We start from the raw sequence: 24,279 nt of genomic DNA on the forward strand, positions 1-24,279 counted from the left end.
TACACGCCTCATCTACATGCTGCAGCCACCACTCACGAGCAGGGAGCTCTGTCCCTCTTCTCGAGAAAAAGTAACGGCCTATGCAAGCTGTAGGATGCACACAGTCACCAACATTATTTGTTAGAATGAATGACCGATGATGGGAAAATATGCAGTCCTGTAGGGGAGGGAAAAAAATCCTTTTCCTCCTACCCTTTCAGGTACTCAGCTGGTGCTAGGACAAAAGGCAGATTAACAAGAGAAAAACAGGCAAAAGTATTTCATATAAGTGTTTTATGATACGATAGCCTTCGTAAGGAAATGAAGACCCACTAAATGGTTAAAGCCTGGGCCTTTTCAGGTGAGGTCTGACGAAGAGTGGAAAGTCACCAGACAAAGGGTACGAGCTCAGGGTGGTAAATTGGGGCAAACTCAGTGTGGCCTTTCATTCAGATTCCTCTCAGCACCTCTCTGTCTTTTCAGAGATAAGGCTCCTTTCCTCTAGACGCAACGAGGGTACCTCTCACAGGAGGGTCTGTGACCTGCTCCAGGGAGAGGATAGAGGGTCCTTCCCACACCTGCCATTTCTCAAGTTCCGTCAGCTTAAAATACTCTGCCAAATTGCCATATTCGGAATAGTGTGTTCTGAGCCCTATCAGTCCACATTTTAAATAAGTGAAGTCAGAACAATGAGCTAGGTATGGCTAATCCGTTTGCCCCGGGGAACAGACGTCTCAGACTCAAGGATCCAGGAGGCACAGAAGCTCCACGCTGGTCCAGTGCCCCTGAATCCCAGGGTCCTATTTCCAGATTGTTGCTTAGGCCCCCTTCACTCTGCAGTATTTGAGGGGGAAGATTCTCTCTCATCTGTTTTCCTGACGGGTGTTGAGGAACAGCCCACAGGAAGGTCTTTGTGTGGCAGGATGTACCTGGTTCTTCCTTATTCCTCCTCCGGACCTTTAGGTCACATTAGGAGAAGGGTCTCACTGTCTTCTTCCCATCTCCAGGGTGGTTCCTTGATGTTCTCATGCTCACTCTGAGAAAAAGTCTCATAACCCTCTCCCGGTTCACCCATCTGGCAAACATTCCCCCGGAGAGGGATGGCCATGTGCCGTCTCAGAGACCACCGTGGTCAACACAAAGGAACATGTCTCTCATGGAGAATGCCGGCCGGTGACCCCACATCTTCTACAAATTGGGAACACAGTCTGTGGAGCATCTCAGAGTCCCTGGGAGGGGGAGGGAGGTGGGAGCAAGCTTAATCACTGCATGCCTGAAGGAGAGTGAAATGCTTCTGGTGATTAAACAGCGTGAAACGAAGTCATTACAGTTTCCAGTTGCACCAAGCCAGTCTTGGGTGGTCCTTACAACCAAGTCACTTGGGAGAAGTTTCAGAACCTTTGCTTGAAGCCCAGGCCCTGGCGCCAGGTCTTTGCAGCTTAAGGGAACAAAGGTCCTAATTGGAGAACAGTGCTGCCCTGCCCGCCTCCCTCCGGGCCCTCCTGACCGGACGAGAAGCCTGGCTAGACAAGTCACACTTCTCAGCAAACACACACATTAGCTAGCCCTCCAAGAGCGCCTTTCCAACTCATCTTTTAGGATCTGGCTTCCGTCCCTAGATGAAAGTGAGCAGATATGGGGTTTTGGCCTTGGGGTCCCCAGGGCAATACTTAAGGTAGAGGCCCTCAGTTCTCCATAGTCCCTGAATTTCCAGTCCCCACCCAAAATCTCTGCACTGCTGGCCTTTCCGTCCTCCACCAGCTGATGGCAGAGTTGCCACCATACCCCTATATTATGAATCAGGGTCTGAGGACGACTCCCTCACCCCCTCTTACGTCAGCACCAAGTCATATGAGGGTCCTGTCCTAAATGTGGGGGCCTTTCATTAATTGCAGGTACTGGCACTGAACAGGCCAGGCCCCTGGACTGAACGAGACAAAGGACATCTCCCCACAGACCAGGGATTCATTCCTTGGCCCTGCAGTGACTTGTCTTCTTCTAGGGGCCCCAAGGCCTTCTCAGCCTGGGGACCCCAGGCACTGGGGCTGATGTCTAGCGAAATCTGTTGGGTTGGGATGGAACCAGGGTTAGCCTGGAGTATTTGAGGAAAATTCAGAAGGAAAGCATAGAAGGACTTCCCCTCTGGGGTTTTAGGAACATGCAGGAACCTCCCAATAAACCGAAGACAAGTTCACATGCTCCAAGCTCCTCCCACACCACTAATTTAGTCATTAAAATATAAGGTCGAGCTGTGTTTGCTGTGAGCTGAAATATGTAATAAGACTTGCACTGGGCATCTCTCTGCTCCCTACTTCCTAAGGAGGGTTCCAGAGATTTGGAGGAACAGCCAGCATGCTGTCCCTCAGTGCTCGAGCCCCACATCCCACCTGCCAAAGGTTTCACCATCTGTCTGGTCCTATAAGCCGATGAGTATGATCCTGTCTAGCCTGTTGGTCAAGAAGTCCTCTCTACTTGCCAAGATGTACATGGGTTTTACCTCTTGAGGCTTGTTGAGTGAGTTGGCCCTGTCACGAGGAGGCAGAACACTCACATCCGTGACTGGGTGTGGGTGGGGGTCTGCCACCCCTCCTGGACCTTCACCCTCATTCTTCAACTTGCCACCCTGATTAGGTCCTTCTGCCCCTCCCTCTTGCCCCTTGTGATTGAAGATGTCAGCTTCAACTTCTGCTAAGACTGCCACCAACAAGACTGCAAAAGTCCCCCCAGACCCCCCGGGGAGGAGAGAGACAGCCACGCACCAGCCAGAAACAGGGGCTTTCAGAATAGATGAAGGGAAAAGCCCAGCCATCTGCCTTGCAGAAACCATAAGATGGAGCTCACAGAGACCCCTCTGCAGTGGTGGGTTTGGACGTGGATCTCTATACCACCTCATCAATAGAAATCCTGCTGGCAGGGCCCCCAGGCAGACAACCTTGGGCTCGGGCAACCACAGTATTTGCTGGGAATAGTCTCCAAGGGTCTCCGGCTCAGCTCATCGCTTTGGGGGAGGGGGACGCTTGACCTTGGCTTTGCCATGTCCAGCACATGTTCTCATGTGGGCATGTGGGCCAGATTTAACAACTTATGTTTTCTCCTTTTTTTTTTTTTTTTTTTTTTTATTCATGAGAGACAGAGCGAGAGAGAAAGGCAGAGGGAGAAGCAGGCTTCCCGCGGAGCAGGGAGCCCGATGCGGGACTCGATCCCAGGACCCTGAGATCATGACCTGAGCCGAAGGCAGACACTTAACCATCTGAGCCACCCAGGCACCCCTTATGTTTTCTCCTAAAGAAGGTTGGTTTTCTCTCACGTGGAAAGCCACCACCACTGAGCTGCCTGCATGTATGATGGCGTTGGGGTGGGGGCAGGAGGGAGAACCGCAGAAGGAGACCTAGCCCCTCTCTTACCCCAGGGATGGGACAGCTCTGTCACCACTTCCTAGGACACCTAATGAAAGAAGATTTATCCATATCAATGCACTGAATGAATGAGTGAATGAATGAACAATGCTTTCTGTCCCCCCTCGATGGCTGACTCACTCACCCACTCACCACCCACCCGTCCAGTGAGCAAGGCCTCTGTGGGGGCAGGCTGTGCCGGGCTCTGGGAGCAGTGAGTTAATTTTAGTTCAGTCCTAATTACTAATCAGCCCTGCAATGAGTGTGGAAACAAAACCGTCAGTACCGGCTATTACAGACGTGTAGACGTGTCTCATTTAGCGCAAGACGGAGCCGCGAAGCTGGTACTGGAGCAAATGGGTATGGACCAAATACCCCATTTAGAGAGAAGCATTTTTGCAGCATGAAGGTGTCTGCAAGAGTCCGGAACTCACTCAGGGAACATTAGGCTGTGAGGCCCGGCTCTACCGCTCCGTAAGCAAGCTCCTGGACCTTCCTGAGTGTTTTTTCCCCTGGGAAACCAGGAATGACGTGCATCTTGGTGTTGTCAGGGACCCAGTTAGACAAGGATGTGAAAGTCCTCTCCTTGGAAAGATCGGCTCTGAGAACCAGCTCCTTTCACACTGCTTCTGTCTACTCACCCAGCAGGGTTTGCATTTTGAGGTGGAAACCGCCCGTTCTCCCCTCTGGCTTCAGCCGGGAAAAATGCCCCTGTGCAGAGCCAACGGCCCCTTGCTCCAGCGCCCCGTTAAATTGCTGGCGGGAGGGTGAGCCGAGTGCCAAATGGTGTGAGATTTAATCTGTGAATGCAGGCCTTGCAGAAGGCCCGTGGAGCTGGGAATGGTGAGTTTTGCTGATGGACCTGCAGATGGGTTGGCTCCTGTTGTCTGGTGTCAGAAACACTGGCGGGGAAGCTATGAAGCAGGCTGCTTCCTCCCGTTTCTGCAGACTCTTGGCAGGTACTTTAGGGGTGCACCTAGCAGTGATGAGAGGCTAAAGGAATTGGTGAATCACCAGCGGAGGACCAGGAACCACGGGGCCTGAATTGCTTGCTGTTCAAACACTGAAGGAGCACAGGGCTATGCAAGAACAGGGGAGCCATCCCCGGCCACCTTCCGCAAGCTCGGGCTGGCTCTCCCTGGAATCTTAAATCTTCTGCAAAATGGCGTCAGCGAAACCATAACCTAGGGACATTTCCGAGAAATCGTTCCCTAGAATTAGCTGCAATATGGCTCTAATAAAGAGAACAGTCTATAAAACATTATCAGTTCTAATTGATAATGGGATTTTTTGCGTTACCATAAGTAAGGCTAAAAGCTTCAGATATTGTATTTAAATTTCTACTTTAAAAATCCGGGGAAACCCAGCCAGACTCTTCCATTAGAGAGACAGGAGAGGGAGAGAGATTTGCATAATGTGTATCAGAGACAAAACCTGTGGACAGCAGGGGAGCATGGCTTTAGTAATCCAGAGCTCTTAAAAAATTTCACTTCGACGTGCTCTTCTTAATCACCTCACCTCCGGATGACACATGCTTAGTGTACTGTTACCTGAACGTGGGACAGGCATGGCCCACTCTCCCCAGGGTTAGTTCCAGGTGGCGTCCTCCAGTTAAGAACGGAGAAGCCTGCAGGCTGCAGGATGCCATTTGGGAAGGTCTGGGCCCGCCCCGGGGCAGGTGAGTGCCTGTGGACGGGGCCGGTGTTGAAGACCCTCTGCAGTGAAATTATCCGTCCCGGAATCCCGGCGCTGGAAGGATCCCCAAGGAGCACTCAGCTTTCCACCCTTATTGGTGCGACCAGAGCGCAGTACTGAGCTCGGTACCTCCAGAGTGCTCTGGCGGCAGGGAGGGACATCAAATTTAAGTCCCAAGAAGGGACAGCCAGCAGTGGGTCAGCTGGTGCTCCAGTGTTAGTAACTGGATGAGAGGACATGCAGCTATTATATAAAACATTGTCATCCAAGCTTTCTGGCAAAGATTCTCTAAAATTAAACATTTTACACCAAAGATTAATTCTTTGGGTTCAGGCTTTGGCCTCTATTTCCCATTTGTCCACACTGAGAAAGCAATGGCGCCGTCAGTGGCCCTTCCCCAGGACCAGTGTGTGGTCAGGGCAGGACAGGGGGTGGTCCAAACACCAGAGCAGGAGTTGGTCGACCCGACAGGTGTTCTCTGGAAAACCGATGAGGGGCTTGGGGACACAGTAAGGCTGGTGGTTAAGGCTGACTTGACCCAGATCCTGGCTGAGGAGAGGTACGACCTTGCATGACCCTGCGCGACCTTGCATGACCCTGCACGACCTTGCATGACCCTCCACGACCATGGACAGGTCCCGCTGTGTCTCCAAGTGCAGATTTCTCTGCCCGAGCCAACGTGAGCAGAACCCAGGCCACATAAGACTGATAATATCTAGTAACTCTGCGTCCCTGTGATTGCATAGAGGACCCTGACCTCAAAGGACCCAGTGAATATCGTGGGGTCCAGCACAGAAATGGGGGAGCGGTCATAGAAGAGACGTGTGTGTACGTGTGTTGGCTGTGTGGTGTGTCTGTGTGCGCCAGGGCTGAGCGGGTGCAAGAAGCAAACCCTGGGTCTTTGCTGCGGTTAAACACCGCCCCTCCGAGTGTCCCCGACCCCCACAGCCTTGCGTCTGAGTTCTGAAAGCATCTCGCTCGACAGATGCTTGGGACATGCAGAGCCAGCAGGGTGCCCCCTGGAACTCCCCCCATCCCCGAGCTGCCCCGGTACAGCCCTCCGGGTTCGCCGTGGAAGACAGAGCCCTCGGTTCCAGCATGATGGTGCAGTCCTTAAATTTGCCAAATTGCTACAAGTCAGCCTACAATCACTTCTGTTTGCATTCCAATTATGGAGGAGGTGAATTTTACCAACTAAACAATTCATCAACTGAAATTCCCCTGGAGAAATACTTCTGATGTCGAGACCGTCAGCTTTGGATGGAGACCCAGTAGCCATGGAGCCACAGGTATAAAGCCCTGGGAACCGGGGGGGGGGGGGGGGAGACCCGGAAAACCCGGCCCTCGCTGCTTACCACATCGTCCAGAAAATCAAAGGATGTAACCTAGGAGAGAGCCACATGCAGCCCCAAGAAAAGGAGTCACATTAATGCAGCATCCTGCTAAACCCTGAAGCCCAGACGGGGCATCCCAGTGCGCTTGCTCTTCTCCTATGACCTTGCTCACCCCGGACCATGACCATCGCTGACACTCCTACCCCATTCATGCCTGGCTGGCTGGTACCCAGCGTGGTCTACAAGCTGACCATAGGGTCACAATCTGCCCTAGTAGAATGGGTCTCGGGGGGGTCTAGCCTGCCAACCTCCTCACACGGCTGTGACATGGGCGCTTCACACCAGAAATCCATCTTCTCCCGGTTCTGAAGGCCCGAAGTCCAAGATCCAGGGGTGGGCATGGCTGGTTCCTCCATCCCAGAGCCTCCCCCAGCTCCTGGCGGTCTGCTCGCATCTCTGGAGTTGCTTGGCTTGTAGAAGCCTCATTTCTACCTCATGTCCACACGGCATTCTCCTGGGGTGTCCCTGTGTCCACATTTCCCTCTTATAAGGACACTGGTCACATTGGACCAGGGCCATCCCACTCCAGCACAATCTCATCTTAACTAATGAACTCTGCAATGACCATATTTCCAAACGAGGCCACATCCTGAGGTCCTGGAGGTTAGGACCCAATGTATGAACTGGGGGGAGGGGGCACAACTCAGTCCACAGCATAATCCACCTTTCCCATTGGCACGTCCGTAACGGAGAGCTTCAGGACGTGTGCCGGAGGGGCATGCAAATATGAGAGCCATCCTGTCCCTCAATGCGGCAGACTGGTTCCCAACGGGATCCTCCCCCTTCCCAAACATTAGCGCACCCTTGCTGTGCCCCAGGGAACTCAGCAGTGCGTGCCCACTCTTGCCTTGTGTGCTGGGCTGGTCCCTCCCACCTTGGTGAGCCATCGTCTCCTCATGCGTGAAGGGGACGTGGGTCTCCCTCCAGAGATTCACATGCAGGTGAAATAGGGCCAGGTGAGTCCTGGCACCTGGCAAGTTCCCTTCCTGGTGCCCCCCACACACTTGTGCTGTTTTCCTCACGTCCCCACGGTGCTGAGGGGCTGGCCTGGGATTCCGATGGCGGAGCCGCCTCCATCCACAGACAGGCTCTCAGGGCCTCCCCCACTCCCTCCATTATCTCTGCCTGACTCTCCATCCTCCTCCCAAACTCCAGCAGCCCCTTCATGGGACCCCCTCCTCCAGTGGTGATGACAAGCTCCAGCGACCTTGCACCGAGAGCTACACTGGGCTCCTCCCAGAGACAGGAACTGGGATCCCGTCCCACTGGCCGGCGTTGGTAAGCCCCTGGGGGCCCTCCGGTGGTGGACGCCATGGGAGCGGCTCGTGTTCATATTGAAGGAGCTCCTGCCATGCTTCTCTTGCAGTAGAGACGGTTCCCACGGGATTCGCCCCAGCACACGAGGCAGGGCAGGTGGCCCCTCAGCAGCCTCCTTGTCCTCGTCACGCTAATGAGGAGAGAGCGTGTGCATGAGAGCAGCCAGCTCTAAATGAACGGCCTCTCCGTTTCTCATTCTCTCTACTGAAAAATAGGTTCCCTTAAAAAAATTAAAAGTTAAAGGGAATTTGTCAAAAGGCCATTTACCTGCAGACATGTCTACCAGGTGCTTCTCTGAGTACTTGTGCATAATTAATTAGCAGCACAGTCCCTACATAACATTAAAAACCCATTTTGCCATGTTCCGTATCTTCTGCTCAGCATCACCGTCAAGCGGATTGCAAGGGAGACACGTATTTGCATCCTGCGCCAGGCTGCTCTTCTCACAGAGACAGACTTCCCCGGAGAAGTGAGCACGGGCTTCATCCTCACTTGTGGGTTCCACCCAAAGGCCGAGGGCGAGAGATGCGTGGGGGGGGTGGGGGGGGCCGGCGCTTTCCAGCACGGCAGAGAGAGCAGCTCTCCATGGCCAGCAGTGCGTGCAAATGGCAGGGTGAGCTGCCCAGCAAAAAAAAAAAAAAAAAAAAAAAGATAGGTGATTTAACTCAGTTTGGGATTAAGCAAGAAAAATAGAAAAGCAGTGGGTGCCTGGGTGGCTCAGATGGTTAAGCATCTGCCTTCGGCTCAGGTCATGATCCCAGGGTCCTGGGATCGAGTCCCGCATCAGGCTCCCTGCTCCTTGGGAGCCTGCTTCTCTCTCTCTCTCTCTCTCTGTCTCTCATGAATAAGTAAATAAAAATCTAAAAAATAAAAAAAAATAAAAATAAAATAGAAAAGGAGTAAGAAGACAAGGAAGAGGAAGAGAAGGAGGAGGAGGAAGGGGGGAAGGAGGAAGGAGCATCTCTTTTGACCTTCTTGCCAAGGAGAGATGGGGCTTTCTTTCTCAAGATCCAGGCTCCTCTGTGCCCAGGAGAGTGGTCCCATGAAGCGGGTGATGGGGAGGCTGGCACGAGCTGTTTTGCAGGGGGAAGCCCATCACAGTTGTGTTATCCTGGAAGGGAAGACACTGGGCTCTGTAGTTAAGGGAGCAAAGAAATGGCCCAACCCTTGGACATGCAATGCCCCAAGACCAGGAGAAGGACACCCACATGTGGTGGGCTCCCTGAGGCATGGAGGGGACGGGACCCCCACGGCAGGCCCCTATGAAGGGTCAGTCCCTGAACATGAGGCCTCTGGGTCCCCTGGAAGATGCCCTGTGGCTGAGCTAAGGCAGGAGAGATTCCTGGGAATGGGGTCCAAGCCAGGACACGGAGAGCAGAGCCTTCCAGGCTCTGTCTGGGGGTCGCCCAGAGCACCCCATTCTGGGGGACACTGGAGCGGGGGAAAGAGGTAACAAGGAAAAGCTGAACAGTGGTGGACTTGTCTCCAGGTTTGGTTCTAAAAGAGCTGGCAATAACTGCATTTTAGAAATGGCATGTTTTTAATCGCACCTCGTGCACGGTAGAGCTCTTCTTGCCTCTACACGGGACGATTCACCGCACAAGGCTGAACACTGGTACAGCCACTGGTAAAACTGTGCGTATGAGAAACTGAGGGGAAGGAGCCCTTCCCAGCACACGGTGCTTACTCTTTACAGGGACAGAGCCACACACGTCATGCCTTTCAAGCCTTCGGTCAATCTGGCAAACCAGGGACTGCAACTCCGTTTTCATTCAGTGAAACTGAAGCAAAACGACTCATCAAAAATTTCACAGGCGGTCCTGGGTGTCATCGATGCTGACTCTTACCTGCCTTCCAAGAATAATTCAGGATTGCTTCAGACAGAAGGACCTTTGAGATGTCTCGTAAGACAGCGACTGAACATTCGGGTGCCAGGGTTCGTGGGCTCAAATCCTGGCTCTGCTGTGACCTAGCTGCATGACCCAGAGACGCACTTCACCGGTGCTTCTTCGTCAGGGAAGTGGGGATGAGACTGGGATCTCCCTCCCAGAGCAGGGCTGTTCAGAATGACGGTGAGGCCCCCATGAGACACCCCATACTCTCAGAGATGACACAGATCCCTCCCGCAAGTCATTTCCCCATACTTAGCTTCCCAACACACCGACCACCTTCTCCGACCTAACGAGAGATCGTATTGTTCCTGTAATGGTCAGTTTGCTGAGTCAACCTCGCTGAGCTGTCGTCCCCAGGGGTTCAACCCAACATGAATCCAAATGCTGCTGTGAAGAAATTCAGCAGATGTGGTTGACGTCTACAATGAGCAGGCTCTCAGTGAAAGGGATCGCCTTCAATAATCTGGGTGGGCCTGGCCCAATCAGTTGAAGGGCTTCCAGACAGAGCTGAGCTCTCTCCGAGGAGGAAACTCTGCCTGTGGGTGGGCCCATGGCTCTCCAGCCTGCCCTTGTTGATGGCCCACCCTGCAGATTCCAGGCCTGCTTAGTCAGCCCCACCATGGGGAAAACCAATTCCTCGGGGAAAAAAAAAAAAAACCTTAATATGTGTATATCTAAGTATTTGTATTTCTACAGCCATATCCATCTTTCTGTATCTTTATCTTTATATCTATGGATTTAGATCTGTATCGCCAGATCTATATAGATCACACATATACATATCTATGTGTCACGTATCCTTAATCTGTAGTGATGCACGCATCTGCAGGCTTATAGAAACAGAGATGTCTGTACAGATACGGACGTGGACATGTGGGTAGACACTGAGAGGTGCAGGTGTAGGTACGGATAGAGACGCAGATACAGGTCTCTTACTGGCTCCTTTCCTCCCTGCAAGGACCCTGACTGATGCATCTCCTTAGTAAGCAGAGATTGTCAGTAAGCTGTTGCAAGCTCAAGAATCGGGAGGGACTCCCTTCAGATCCTCATTACTCTTCACTATCATACCCTGGAAGTGCCTTTTTTTCCTGCTGAAGGCGAAATCATATCCGGAATGAAGCTCTCGGACGTCTCCGAGTCAGCAGGTGACCACCGCGCGCCCAACAGCACCCGAAGCCGAGGCCGTGTTTGTCTCGGTTTCCCGTTGCTCATCTGGCAAGCACTCCAACAGACCTTCCTGAGCCAGACAGGAGAGGCTTTTCTTGGACGACTCGCTTTGATTCTGAAGACCAAGCCTCCATGTCAAGCCGTTTCATCAGAGCCGAGTCCCTGTTTCCTGCATGTGCCTCGGGAGGCAGGCACTCTGCCTGTGTTTATAAACACGCATTAATCAGGGGCATAGGGCTTCCTAATTGCCATCAATCTCTGAAACCCCACAATGAACACGGCTTTCTTCTACATTATTTTACATCTGAAAAGTCTTGTTAGGGCCTCGTGTTTCTAGGTGATGTATACAGGCAGAAAGGAATAAAAATGCACGGTCGTTATTGTGAATTATAATCTCACGGTGCATTGTGCTGCGGAATATGTAATAGCGGGAGCGCAGGTGAGCATCTCCGGATGCTTAGGCGGTGAATGGGGTATCATCAGGGATGATAATGCCTGCCTGATTAACAATTACGGAATTTACTATAACACAGTGCCACACCGCTGCTCTTAATCAGCACCTTCTGTGCCAGGGCTGTTGGCCGCGAGGATGCGTCTGGCCTGATGTGAGCTTCCTTACGCTTTCCTGCTAGGCTCCTCGGAAACACGCTGGGCCACGTGATGTTTTTTGAGGCTGGTTGAGTGTGACCTGAGAGGTTGTGCTGCCATCATAACCCCACCCGCGGGTTCACCGCAGCCCTTTCTTTAGGAGACAAATGGGCACTGAGACCCTGCTTTTTAAGGCATAGTGCAGTGTAGGCTGAACACATTTTCAAAGTGTTGGAGTGACGCTCTAGGGCAGGACATTATTTTTTTGATGGAAAAATAAAGACTGGAGAATAGCACACCTAGCCGGGAAAGCTAACTTGGGGAAACATGATTGCCCCTTACCTGCTTTTCTCCATGTTTAACTGTAGTTGGAGGAGACAGTTTGCTGATCAGATTGTCAAGAAGCCCTTGAATAGTATCGACGATGGGGGTGAACACCATAGGACTCTCTGGTTTGCAAAGGTCTTTCACTTACATTACCTAAGTGATCCTCAAGCCCATCTCATAGGCTGGGGAGAGGAGGAGGAGGAGGAAGGCAAGCTTGGTGCAGGCCCCAGCTGTCCCGCATGTGGCGGTCAGACTAGGATGGTTTAGGTACCGGCCTCCATGGTACTAACAGCCTGGAGGGGCAATCTGACTTCCTCCCTGTCTTGTAGCTGGGGAAACAAGGGGCTCGAGGGGTTTAGCCAGGCAGCCCCCAGGCACCGCAGATAGTTAAGACTAAGCTTAAAAGCAGCTCAGAGGGAAACCTCCATGCTGAGCAGAGCATGGGCATGTGAGGGGACTGTCCTGCAGACGGGAGATAGGGTTTTGGGGCTGAGAAGCACAGGGGAGCTTTTGCTGAAAAGCAATCTGCTCGTTTGTCTAGAGGGCCTGGTGACAATGACCCGTTTGTTGAACTGCTGGCTGCTGAGTATGCTTGGGACCATGACATCACAGCAGCATTTGATGAACGTGGAAAGGGATTATGTGTATGGCTTCTTCTGCAACCTGGGCTAATTTAGAGGGTTTTATTAACCCTTCTTTCCTCATACTAAAGCCCTCAAAGGGGATAGATTTTAAAATGAATTTGAAAATAGAGTTTGGAACAGAAGATGTCCATGAATTGACCATGGTTGCGGGGGGGGGGGGGGGGGTGGCAGTCTAAACAGAGCAGGTGCATCCAGGAAGGCTCAGGGACAGCACTTTTTAATAAATGAATGAATGGACAGGTCAAGATTATTCCTAACAGAAGCTTAGAGATGTGCTAAAATCTTACATATTTAAAATGTCCCGGGCTTGCTGAGCACCCAGCCCCTCTAACACATCACCCTGTTGAGTCTCACATCACCCCAGTGAGGTAAAGATTATTTGCCTCCATCACAGATGGGGGAACTGAAGCTCAGAGATGTTACATAATTTTCCTCCAAGGGTCACAGGTTATAAGATCAGAGCCTGTGCCCCACCCCAACCCCACTTCCATCCCTCCATCCTCACTTTCCCACAATGTGTTATAGAGGTCATGCTCCCTCGGTTCCCCCATGCCCAGGTTGGGGCAGACCAAGGAAGTCAGTTCAGTCAAAGCAGGGAATGGTCGGCTTCCAGCTGGGGGGAACCGTTTCACATCCTTACTTCGAAATTCCGAACCAGCGGGTGGAGGCCCTTCCCCAGCAGCAGAAGCAGTCTCCGTGGAATCCAAGTCCCTAGATGCCCTTGAGCTTGGAGAGTTCTGAGCATAAAGCTGTGTTTGTAACTGTGTGACCTTCTGAGTACCCTCTGGACAGTCCTACACACGGACAAGTGCTTGCTACTTTACCAACCACATCAGCAGAGGGAGTGGTGTGCAGAATAAGCTGCAGAAGTCAGGAGAGCCACGGCGAACTGGGCTGGTGCCCCTCTGTGATCCAGAGCACCCACAGAGCACAGAGGACCCAGCCTCAGCAGTCCGTCCAGACAACTCCTCTCCTCGCCCTAGGATGGACAACAGTGACTAACATTCACTGGACTCTTACCACAGGCCATACACTGCCCTGAGCACTCAGTCTGCAACCCTAAGCCTCGTATCTACTGTGTGCAGTAGGCACCATCCTTTTTTTATATAGATGAAGCCTGGAGGGGTTCGGTAACTAGCTCAAGGTCGCAGAGCAGGAAGTCCTTTAGACATTGAGTTCTTGACCAGCACAGTCTAGAGCATATCCCTCTAATTCCAGTGAGTTAGCAAATGGCAAGATTCTAGCGTCCACCTACAGAAAAGACCCATTCTTCCAGCTCAGCTCCTGGGAGAAACAACGAGGGTGGGGCTGGCTTGTCCATGCTGCCACCAGGCAGGGGGAGCTGGTACTCCCTGGTTAGAGTCGACGGGGGGAAATCAGGGCTAAGTGACAAAAGTTCTGAGAGCTTTGTTTGTGTCTTGCTTATAATTCTGTGTAGAGCTGAAAACATCCCAAGATTTTCAGTTGCACGAGCCAATAAATCCGCATTTTTGCTTAAGACAGTTTCTATCAAGTTTTGTCACTTTCAATAGAAAGAGCCTTAACTGGTTCAATATTCTCTCATTTTTCACAACTTAAATAGCATGTGAAATCTAAAGATGAAGTTGGCCTCTTTCTTCCTCAAGATAGAAGCCGAAAACACCGAAAAGCTGAGCAAGGCGTTCAGCATCTTGGGGCTAGCTCTGTGATGACAAGCAGGTGCGCTGGCCCACTGACAGCCCTAGGACTTGGGCTATGCCTTTACCTCTGACGTCAGCTTTGGGCCACCCCAACTCTGGACATATGCAGGAAGGGGGCCACCACCCACATGTTCCCTTGTTGAAATGTACTACTCCCCTCCTGGGCACACAATCAGATTTCAGAGGAAATTTACTTTGATACATTTTGAAACTTCAGATGTGGATATCAGCAGGAGCCTGGAACAAGAAAAAAGGTGGTGTGAGTGAGAGGTAGGTGTGCTCTTTGCAGACAGTGGGCTCATCGCCTTTTCAGCTATAAACGAGAGAAAGCGAGATGTGCGGAGAGTGAGTCCTACCCACAGGGGACCAGACATTTAGCGTTGCTTGCTATTAAATCATTATTGCTTTTGCGTGCTCCTAACAACATGATATGCCTCCAAACTCTTTCATCCACAGCTGATTAATGTGTTTTAGAATTTTCCTCCAACTATCAATGTGGATGGGTTGATTAGCTCATTAAAAATTTTCCTCCTCTTTCAGAGTCCAAGAAAATCACATTTGTTGTAATTCATTGATTTAAATAGAGATGGTTGCCCTCCAATAAGTCCTAATTTCAGAGAGAAAAATAATTTGAAAAGTTATTTATCTTAATGTCAACGGAGACTAGCTAATTAGACGTAACTTCAGTGGTTTGTACTTACTGAACGCTGGGCCCCTGAGTCCTGTGATGGTGTTTATGGATCTGAAAGAGTTTTGAGGAACAAGAAGGAAAGGAGTAGGGAACTGGGGTCCTGGCCGGCCCGTCTGGTTCGACGGTTTATGAGGGAGTAGCTCTTTCTCCTCTTCTGTTCCTGCCAGTGAAGTTCCTACATTCTTACCAGGCAGCTTTAGCAGTGGTAACAATAAAGGAACAGTTCCCTTAACCGGTCCTGCATGCTCACTCTGTATGCCAGGCAGGGTTCAAGGCACTTCACACAAAACGGTACATCTCATCCGACAGCACGTCTTTCCTCCTTACTGTGGAGGACACAGAAGCACACGGGGAATGCCATCACTCAGCCCAAATCTTAAAACCAACCAGTAAGGGACAAGCCAGGATTCAAACCTGCATTTGCTTTCTCACATCCGTGTTGTTGGCTCCTCTCCGGTGAGAACACGGGTTGAAGTTAAGGGCCCACCGCAGATGCGGAACTAGGCACCAGCATGCCTGGGCGAGTCACTGAGACTGAGTGTCCACCATCTCATTTGTAAAGCAAGGATGACAGAGTCTAGCTCGTGGGGCTACTGGCAACCCCGGGGAGCTCGTATATTTGGAAGGTGTCTGGTGTGGGGAAGGCTCTCCACATATGTGTGAATATGATGGAAAACCGCTCTTATGATTAGGATATATTAGATGGCCAAGGTGAGGGGACTCTGCAGGTGTCCTTAAGGTCCCTCAGCAGCTGGCTTTGAGTCGTTCAAAAGGGAGACTATCCTGGGTGGCCCTGGGTTATAGAGAGATAGAAAGATATATGGATGCATAGATAGGAAAACAGATGCAGAGAAAGTTAGTTATATTGTGTTTCAGTTTTCGACTGTACCACAAATTTAGTGGCTTAAAAAACCACAAATCTGTTATCTCATAGTTTCTGTGCATTGGGAGTCTGGGTAGAGTTAGCTTAGCTCTCTGCTCACGGTGTCACCAGGCTGACATGAAGGTGCCTGCCAAGGCTAAGTCTCATCTGGGACTAGAGTTCTTTTCCAAGCTCACTAATTCGTGATATTCTGTTTCTTGTAATGGTAGGACCGAGGCCCTCCGGTTCTAGAGGCTGTCCACTATTCTCTGCCATGTGGTCCCCTCCATAGCATGGCAGCTTGCTTCTTTCCAGGCCAGCAGGGGACCACCAGCTGCTTTTCATCTTGTTCAAGGGATCACCTGATTAGGCCAGGTTCATCAAGGACTATCTCCCATCGGATTTTTTCGAATGAGTACTAGGCAGAATTCTAGGATAGTCCCCACAGTTTCCACACCATGGTGTATGCAGACTGGGTATCCCCTCCCCTTGAACATGGGCAAGATTTGTGAATATGATGAAATGTAATTCCCATGAAGGATCAATTTATTTTATATGACAAAGGAGAAGGGATTTTGAAGATGTAATTAAGGTCCAAACCAGATGATATAACAATGAGGACAATGCAGAAATGGGTGGTCTCCAGGTATGGCTTGATCAAGGACCAGCTCCACTTCCTTAGGATAATCTTGACTCTCCATTTCTCTATGCAAAGACTGGCTCCCCTCACGGAGGGTAAATTACTGTAGGAAGTCTGTGTGCATGTCTGACCGTCCACAGTGCGAGTGGATACCTCTTTACCTCCAACCATCAAGCAGCAGAATGCCTCATCACCCAGTTAACCAATGCCTGGGCCAGAACAACTGTGTGCACTGATTCACCTCTGTCTGGGCTTCTGCCCACTCCTGAGCTCATGTCTGTGGCTAGGTGGGCAGGATCACCCAGCCTAACACAGACTAATCGGGGTGCACTCCTGAGCCTGGAGCTGAGGGTGATATAATCCCTGCACAAACAAGAGCTGCTGCAGAATGGGGAGGCTGCAGTGGTTGCCTGAGTGGTTGTCCCCATAGTGCCACAAAAAGGTTGCTGCACAGTTGCATTCATCAGGTCCTACATCAACCACCAAGCTGTTCAGGTGCTGGGCCAGGTGCCAGGCTAGACATGAAAGAAACAGCCCCTGCCCTCTCAGAGCTCACAGCTTTCTGGGAGACGAGCATGAGCTCACACACAGGCGTGCCACACGAAACCTCTCCTTAAACTGGGACACACTAGGTTGGTATGGGGGAGTGGGTCTATGGCTCTGCAGAGGGAGGGAGGGAGGGAGGATAGATAGCCCAGACCCTCCCCACTCTGCCAGCCATGCATCTGTGTATGGCCATCAGGGTTCAAGCCCAATTCGTGTCAAAAGTCTCTATTAGTTATCTAAGGTGTGTAACAAATGACCACACGTTTGGGAGCTTACAACACCATCCACTGATGATCTTGAGGTTTCCAGAGGTCAGGAGCCTGGTCACTCTGTCCAGATGGGTTCTCTCCACAGCAGTTCACAAAACTGGAATCAAGGGCACCTGGGTGGCTCAGATGGTTAAGCATCTGCTTTCGGCTCAGGTCATGATCCCGGGATCCTGGGATCGAGTCCTGCATTGGGCTCCCTGCTCAGCGGGGAGCCTGCTTCTCTCTGCCTCTGCCTCTCTCTCTCTCTGTCTCTCATGAATAAATAAAATCTTTAAAACAAAAAAACAAAAACAAAAAACTGGAATCAAGACATCAGCTGGGTGGGGCCCCTTTCTGGAGCTCAGGGTCCTTTCTAAGCTCATGTGGTGTTGACAGAATTCAATTTCTTGTGTTAAGACTAAGGTCCTTTCATTTTTGCTGGCCCATGGCCAGGAGCTGCTCATGTGGCTAGCACCATGGCAGTGTCCTCTGTAAAGGCCAATAGGAAAGCATCTCTGTGGCTTTGGGTCTCTTTGACCTTCTTTCTCTGATTACTAGATTCTCTTTTCCAAGGGCTCACCTGATTAGGCCAGGCCCACCTACACAAAGGAGGGAGTTATACAGGGTATGCAAACCAGAAACCAGGATTCCTGAAGGCCATCTGAAAATTTAGCCCACCACAAAGTTCCACCCCACTGGTGTAGGAAAGCTTCTAGAGAGAAAGGAGGCTTAAAAGTAACTATTTCTTTTTAAAGGAACAACTTCCTGGAGGCCACATTCATGCGTAGTAATGAAGCATCAGACTCAAAGCCAGAATGATCTGCTTCCTGGAATGAGTGTAGGGGGTGAGGAGTGCCATGGTGGCCCCATACTGGCTCTAGCCAGCCAAGGGCAGCTCAGCCCAGTCCTGCTGCAATGGATGTGTGAGGTCCTTTCTGGGTGGACTCCCTGCCCCAATGTTTTGCACCTTCTATAAGATTCACAATAAGCCTCTGCTCAGGAAGCCCCAGGACCTACCTGCCATGTCTGTGGAGGAGCACAATGCACCCTGTGGTCTTGCTGCTGATTTAAAAGGGCAAGCTGGTGCAGAGCTGGCTTGATGGAGCCCAGTGTCCCCACAGAAACCCCACTGAGGTCAGGAGATGTCACCCTGTAGAATCAGTGTCCAACTTGCTGGCAACCCACATAAGCCTGAGTTCAGGAGACAATCAGCTGTTGAGTTTGAAAAGACTAATAAGCCCCACTCAAGCCAACCTGGGTAATTTCCATGCTTCTTTCTCTGCTACAGCTTGCAAAGAGAGCCTCCCAATTTGTGGGAGGCAGAGGAAGCTGGAGAGAGGATCAAAGGGGTCCTTTCTCTCCCTTCATTAAAAATGACACCTCTCGTTCATTTTGAAGGGAATGGGAGCTGTCTTGAGGTTCCTATCCTGACACTTTGAGATTTTTCTCTGTTAAGAACTTGAAAAATATGCAAATGCCCTGCATAGAACCAGGCACTCTGCTTTTTTTTTTTTTTTTTTTTTTTAATGGGTTGGTTCTGATGAAGACTGATTTTGCTCAAGGTAGCTGGTTTTCTTGAGCTCAGAGTCTGTTATCATTCTTCTGCCTTAAATGAGTTTCTGCCATATTTCAAATCTCTGCTGAGGGAGATTGCAGGTGGAAAAGGCTTATTACAACAAATTACCTTGACATCAGCTCTTTCATAACATTAGCTCCTTACTCAGAGCTCACCTCAGCCCCAGGTGAGCCGCTCTTCCTCCAGAGCAGGAGGAAGATACCTTATTTCAGACACTCAGTGTCTCCGACTCAGTGGTTTCAGACTTGGTTGGACTAATGCACACACAGTTCCCTGAGCACAGCGGATTGTCGGCTTTCCAAGGGAACTCCTCTGAATAGTAACATGCACATACATACAGGAATGCATGCACACATGTTGTATGCACACATACAGTGTGTATATGCTGCATACATGTGCTCACTCAGTCTAAACCACTGGGATCAGAGACTGAAATTAATCGGCACATGGAAGCCCCTAATTTCAACTTTTCTTGGAGGGAAACCAATGATCATCCAGCAAACATGCTTCCTCCTTTCTGCCTTCCCTCTCTTCTTTTTCCATTCTACTTGTATCAGCCAGGAAAGACTAGGTTATGCTGCTGTAACAAGCAGCCCCAAAACTCAGTAGTTCAACATAACCAAAGTCATTCCTCGTTCACTCAAGGTCCTTGCAGGTGGATGGGGGATTGGTGATGACTGTCTTTCCTCGGGGATGGAGGTTGATGAGGCTTTGTGAGAGCACAGCTCCCGCTATCACCGCATGGATGAAAGAGAATGTACTGAATACACATAGGGTTGGGATCGTCTGTCAGAGTTAACACACTCTTTTTGCCCACCCTGCACTGCACTGACCGAATCCTGTCCCATGGCCGCTCGTAACTTGAATGGTGCAGGGAGCCATGGTTCTACCATGTGTGCAGAAGAACCAGAAATACTTGGTGAATATAGTACAAATACCTACTGCACCTCCTGAATGAGTCGCTAGAGCGGCCGTGACAAAGCACCACCGGCCAGGGCTATAAGCACCAGAGAGCTATCTTCTCCCATTCTGCAGGCTGGAGGTCCAAGAGCAAGGTGTCATCAGGTTGCTTCCTTCCGAGGCTATGAGGGAGAATCTGGTCCAGGCTCCTCATGGCTTTTGTAGCCCAAGAAAGCCATGCAGCTACCATGGAGAATCAAGTATCATCAGTAGAGCATGACTTTGGAAATACGTTTGCTTGGGAACTCTCTCACCTTTTCAAGCCCTCACTTTCCCTTATCTATGAATGAAGGATAAAAATACTACCCTTTGGGGTTCTCAAGAGAGCAAAATAAAATAAAGTATGTAGAGGGCCCAGCCTGTTGTGAGCAGGAAGTGTGACGGGCATCCCTGCCCCCCAGGGATGGCTTCATGGGTGTGCAACCTGCCCAGTTGCACAAAGGCCTGTGCTTAACAAGGGCCCATGTTTGGTTTAATCTCTTGCTGTTTTGAAATTCATAATAATTCATGAACAAAGGGCCCCACACTTTCCTTTTGCCCTGAGCCCTACACATTATGAAGCCATTTCTCCACCAGAAAATGGGCTTCTAGGTAAACACTGATTTCTTGTTATTTTCCTATGCAGGGAAGACCCCAGGGAGAGGAGAGGAGAACCCCACAATGAGGAAGGGAGGAAATGCCCATGCACTCAAGGGGTGTCCCATCCTGGCTGTCAGTCCCTGAGGATGGATGTGCTAAGTAGTGGCATGAGGGAGGGATTGGCAGGTACACTTCAGAAGTGGCCACTTCATGCTCCTGCCATAGGGGACATCATGCCTTACTGTGCAAGGGCTGCTGCTCATCTGTGCAGGGCTTAGCTTTGGGAGCTCAGTGTCCTGATTGCATGTCATCCTCAAGCCGGCAAGTTGGCATTCTGACCCCCAAAGTTATAGATGAGGAAATTGAGACTCAGCTATTAACCCCAGCCCAGGGTCAAGCAGCTGACAGCTGGGTTGGAGCAGACTCCCTTTGCTGCAATGTCCCCTCTGTTTTCTCAAGGCCAAGTGTCGATCGTTCCAAGACCACAGCTAGCTAGTAAATAATGCATGTGTGAATGAGTCCTACCTGCATACAGTGTTGAACAAAAGTGCTCTCAGATGTCACTTAGTATATTTTCAAGTAAATAAAATAATAGAAAAAATCAGGAGAAAGAATGGAAGAGTCAGGAATCCTGAACAATTACAAGAAGGACTCACAAGAACAAATTATGTCCCACATTCTTTATTGCTTATTTCCGCCCAGTAGAATTTAAAAAAAAAATAGAAAGATGATTAGACACAGTTGGTGCTATATATTTAGACTCATAAAATGTTTGATAGCATCTTGTGGAATTTTTACTGGTAGAATTATTTAAATTGGCTGGGTTCAGAACATTGTCACAAAGATTGAAGGCTGGATTACTGCCAGTGAATACAGGGTCATAATAAATGGCAAAAAGAGAGCATTTGAAGACTGGTGTTCTGGGGTTTGCAGAAATTCCATGTTTTAATTAACTCCTCTATCAATAATTAAAATAAGTAAATCTGGCTCTCTGGGAAAGGGGGCTGTAGTTGATGTTCTTGGAAACAGATATAGTCCAAACACTGACGACGACCACCACCACCACCACTGTCATCAACCACCTCCACCACCATCATCAACCACCATCACCACCATCATCAACCACCTCCACCACCATCATAAACCACCATCATCATCATTAGCCATCACCACCACCACCACCATCAACCACTACCTTATCATCAACCACCAGCACCACCACCATCATCAACCACCTCCACCACCATCATCAACCACCATCACCACCACCACACTGTCATCAGCCACCACCACCACCATCACCATCACGACCATCATAAGCCACCACCACCAACATCATCCACCATCACCACCATCATCAACCACCACCACCATCATCAACCACCATCACCATCATTAGCCATCACCACCACCACCACCATCAACCACTACCTTATCATCAACCACCACCACCACCATCATCAACCACCTCCACCACCTTCATAAACCACCATCACCACCATCACTGCCACTGTTACAACAGCCACATAGCTACCAGCACCACCAACACCAGCACATTATCAGTAACAACCACACCGCCACCGGTACAACAATGGCAACAACAAAGTCAACAACTGTAACCATCACTATCACCACCACCACATTAACAAACACAACAAGAGGCCTGGTTTGAACATCAGGATGGAACTGTGCAGAGACCGCTGTGGTTGTGGCGCATCCTGTCTTTGACTTTGGCTCTAGCCCGTGATGGTCAAGCAAGGAAGAAAGACTCATCCAATCTGACCTCCTCCATCTCCGGGCTTCCTTCCAAGACTAAAATACAAACCCCTTGAAAGCAAGAACTTTGCCAGTCTCTCCATCTCTGTGATGCCAGCATCTGGCATGCAGCAGGGGCTTCTGACATATTTCTGAGTCAATGAACAATGAAAAGATGAAGAGGGGCTTTGCAAGTGGAAACACCCAGACAAGTAGCCTCTTGGCATCGAGGCTGCCCTGCTGGTTGATCTGTGGTGATGGAGGGGCCTCTATGGAGGCTGATACCCACCCTTCCCCCATGCACGTCAGGATCAATAACAACTGAGCTCCCTAGAATCTGGCATGATTTACAAAGTGCTCCCTGCAGTGCTCAGGGTTCTGATCCTTGCAGCTCCTGGAGGGGGTACGTGGATCTGGTGTTCTTGTTGCCTTGCTTTGCTCACCAGGAGAAGGACACACAGAGAGGGCACTGGTGCAGCGGGGTCTTGGGGAGGCAGTGGGGAGGTGGGGTCCGGCCTCATCTGAGGCGAGGGCACCTTCCTTTTCCATCTCTCTGGTGTAGGAACAGCTTCTAGAAACCCCCCTGCTGCCCTGCGTGCCCACTCACCAAGACTTGTGAATTAGAATTGCATCTGTAAGGCCCAAGCCCATAGTGCAACTGCCATCAGCAGGATCTGTGTGTGATGTGACGGGTTTTAAACATGCTGAGATGTTGGATCGAGTCTGGGTATATCCAATGTCTCTTGTCTTAACTAAGGCTCAAATTCTTAGCTGAAGGAACCTGCATTGCCACCCAGCCACATGAAGCGTCTCGACGCAATAGACGTCTCAGTGACAAAACTATACAAACCCATCAACGATTCAACCTATGCGGCATGGGGTGATTTGGTCACAGCGATGCCGCTCAACAGGGCAGCAGCAAGATGCATTGGTTTCGGACTGATTTTTACAGTTTTTTCCGGTTTATGGATTATACCCAAGATTCAAATATGAGGAAAAGTAGTATTCTAAATGAAGCCAAAAATGCAGACCAAAAGAAAATGTATTTGTCAGCCTTTTAATATTTCAAAGGCATTATGATTTTTTCTCATTTTAAATATTCATCCCATGATTTAAGTTTGTGTGTATGTATATATATACATTTGTGTTTTAAATATAAGAGGGTCCTAAAATTATATATGTTTCTTGCACCACCAAACTTGGATTCACCTCTGCCGGTGATGACTCTGAAGTTTCCCTGTCCCCAGAGTAGAAAGCACGATCGCTGGTCAGATTCTGTTTTTGCTTTCTGGGAGTTCATCGTCCACTGCCCATGGCCTCAGCTTCACCTCTGGGCTCCCCATGCTTCCTTAAAGGCTGAATTTTCAGGGAGATAGGGCTTGCTTTAAGATTCAAATGCTCATGGCTTTTGCAAGCAAAGGTTGCCTTTTATTTGGCAAACCAGTTTTATAAACTTCCTGGCTTGCAGCGTGTCCCAGGCCTGAGTAACCACAGGCAAAGCCATCCTTCCTGCGTGAGGCTTAAGCCTGCAATCCTTACTCATTCTGGGGCCTCTGTGTTTGGCTCATCTTCTTCTCAGTGATGGCTTCTTTGAGACCATCAAGTCGACATGGGTGGGGAGGTCCCACTCTCGATCTGCCCACTGCCCGCTGGACTGGCTCTACCATCTGGCCAGGAAGTATCAATGGGGGAGTCTTGTGGATGGCAGAGGCCCCCACACATACACCCAATTGTCTGTGGTTCAAAGGCGTCGACTTTCTCAAGCCAGCAAGGTCATGGGATCTGGAGACTTGGACACCTGGTATGTGGGCACCAGCAGAGCGCCTTCCCCAAGCAGAGCTGTGGCCCTTCTCTGCATCCCTGCCCGCAGGACCCCTGGTACCTGTCCGGGCTCCTCTCTCATTAGACTTTGCTCAAACAAACAGGAAGCTGCCCACTAGACTCTTCCCAAGCACTTCTTCTCCAGCAGGTGGTTGACCGTCACTGGTGTTGCTGGTGTTCTAAGAAGGCCCTGCAGGATGCCCGTATGGGCCGCAACTCCTGGCCTGTGAGACCTGGGGCTTCCCTGAGTCAGTCCGCATCTCCTGGGTGTAAGTATAGCAGCTCCCATTTCTGTATTTATTAGGCAACAGTCTGCAGTGCTCTAACTAGGGGACCAGACTAATGGTGGTAGAAATGTTCTCTTATGTTCTAGTTCAGAAGTAAGCAATCCACGGCCAGCTGGGCATGTCCGCATCCTCTTGTGGGTCATGGGGAGGCACCAATTCTTGCCACCCCCGGGGCCAGCTGGGAAAGAGAGGGACGAGGCGAGGGCACGGCTGATCCATTTCAGGGAAAGAAGCAGC

This window comes from Mirounga leonina, unplaced genomic scaffold (assembly GCF_011800145.1).
Source record: "Mirounga leonina isolate KUSES-001 unplaced genomic scaffold, KU_Mleo_1.0 Mir_173, whole genome shotgun sequence".
Lineage (NCBI taxonomy): Eukaryota > Metazoa > Chordata > Mammalia > Carnivora > Phocidae > Mirounga > Mirounga leonina.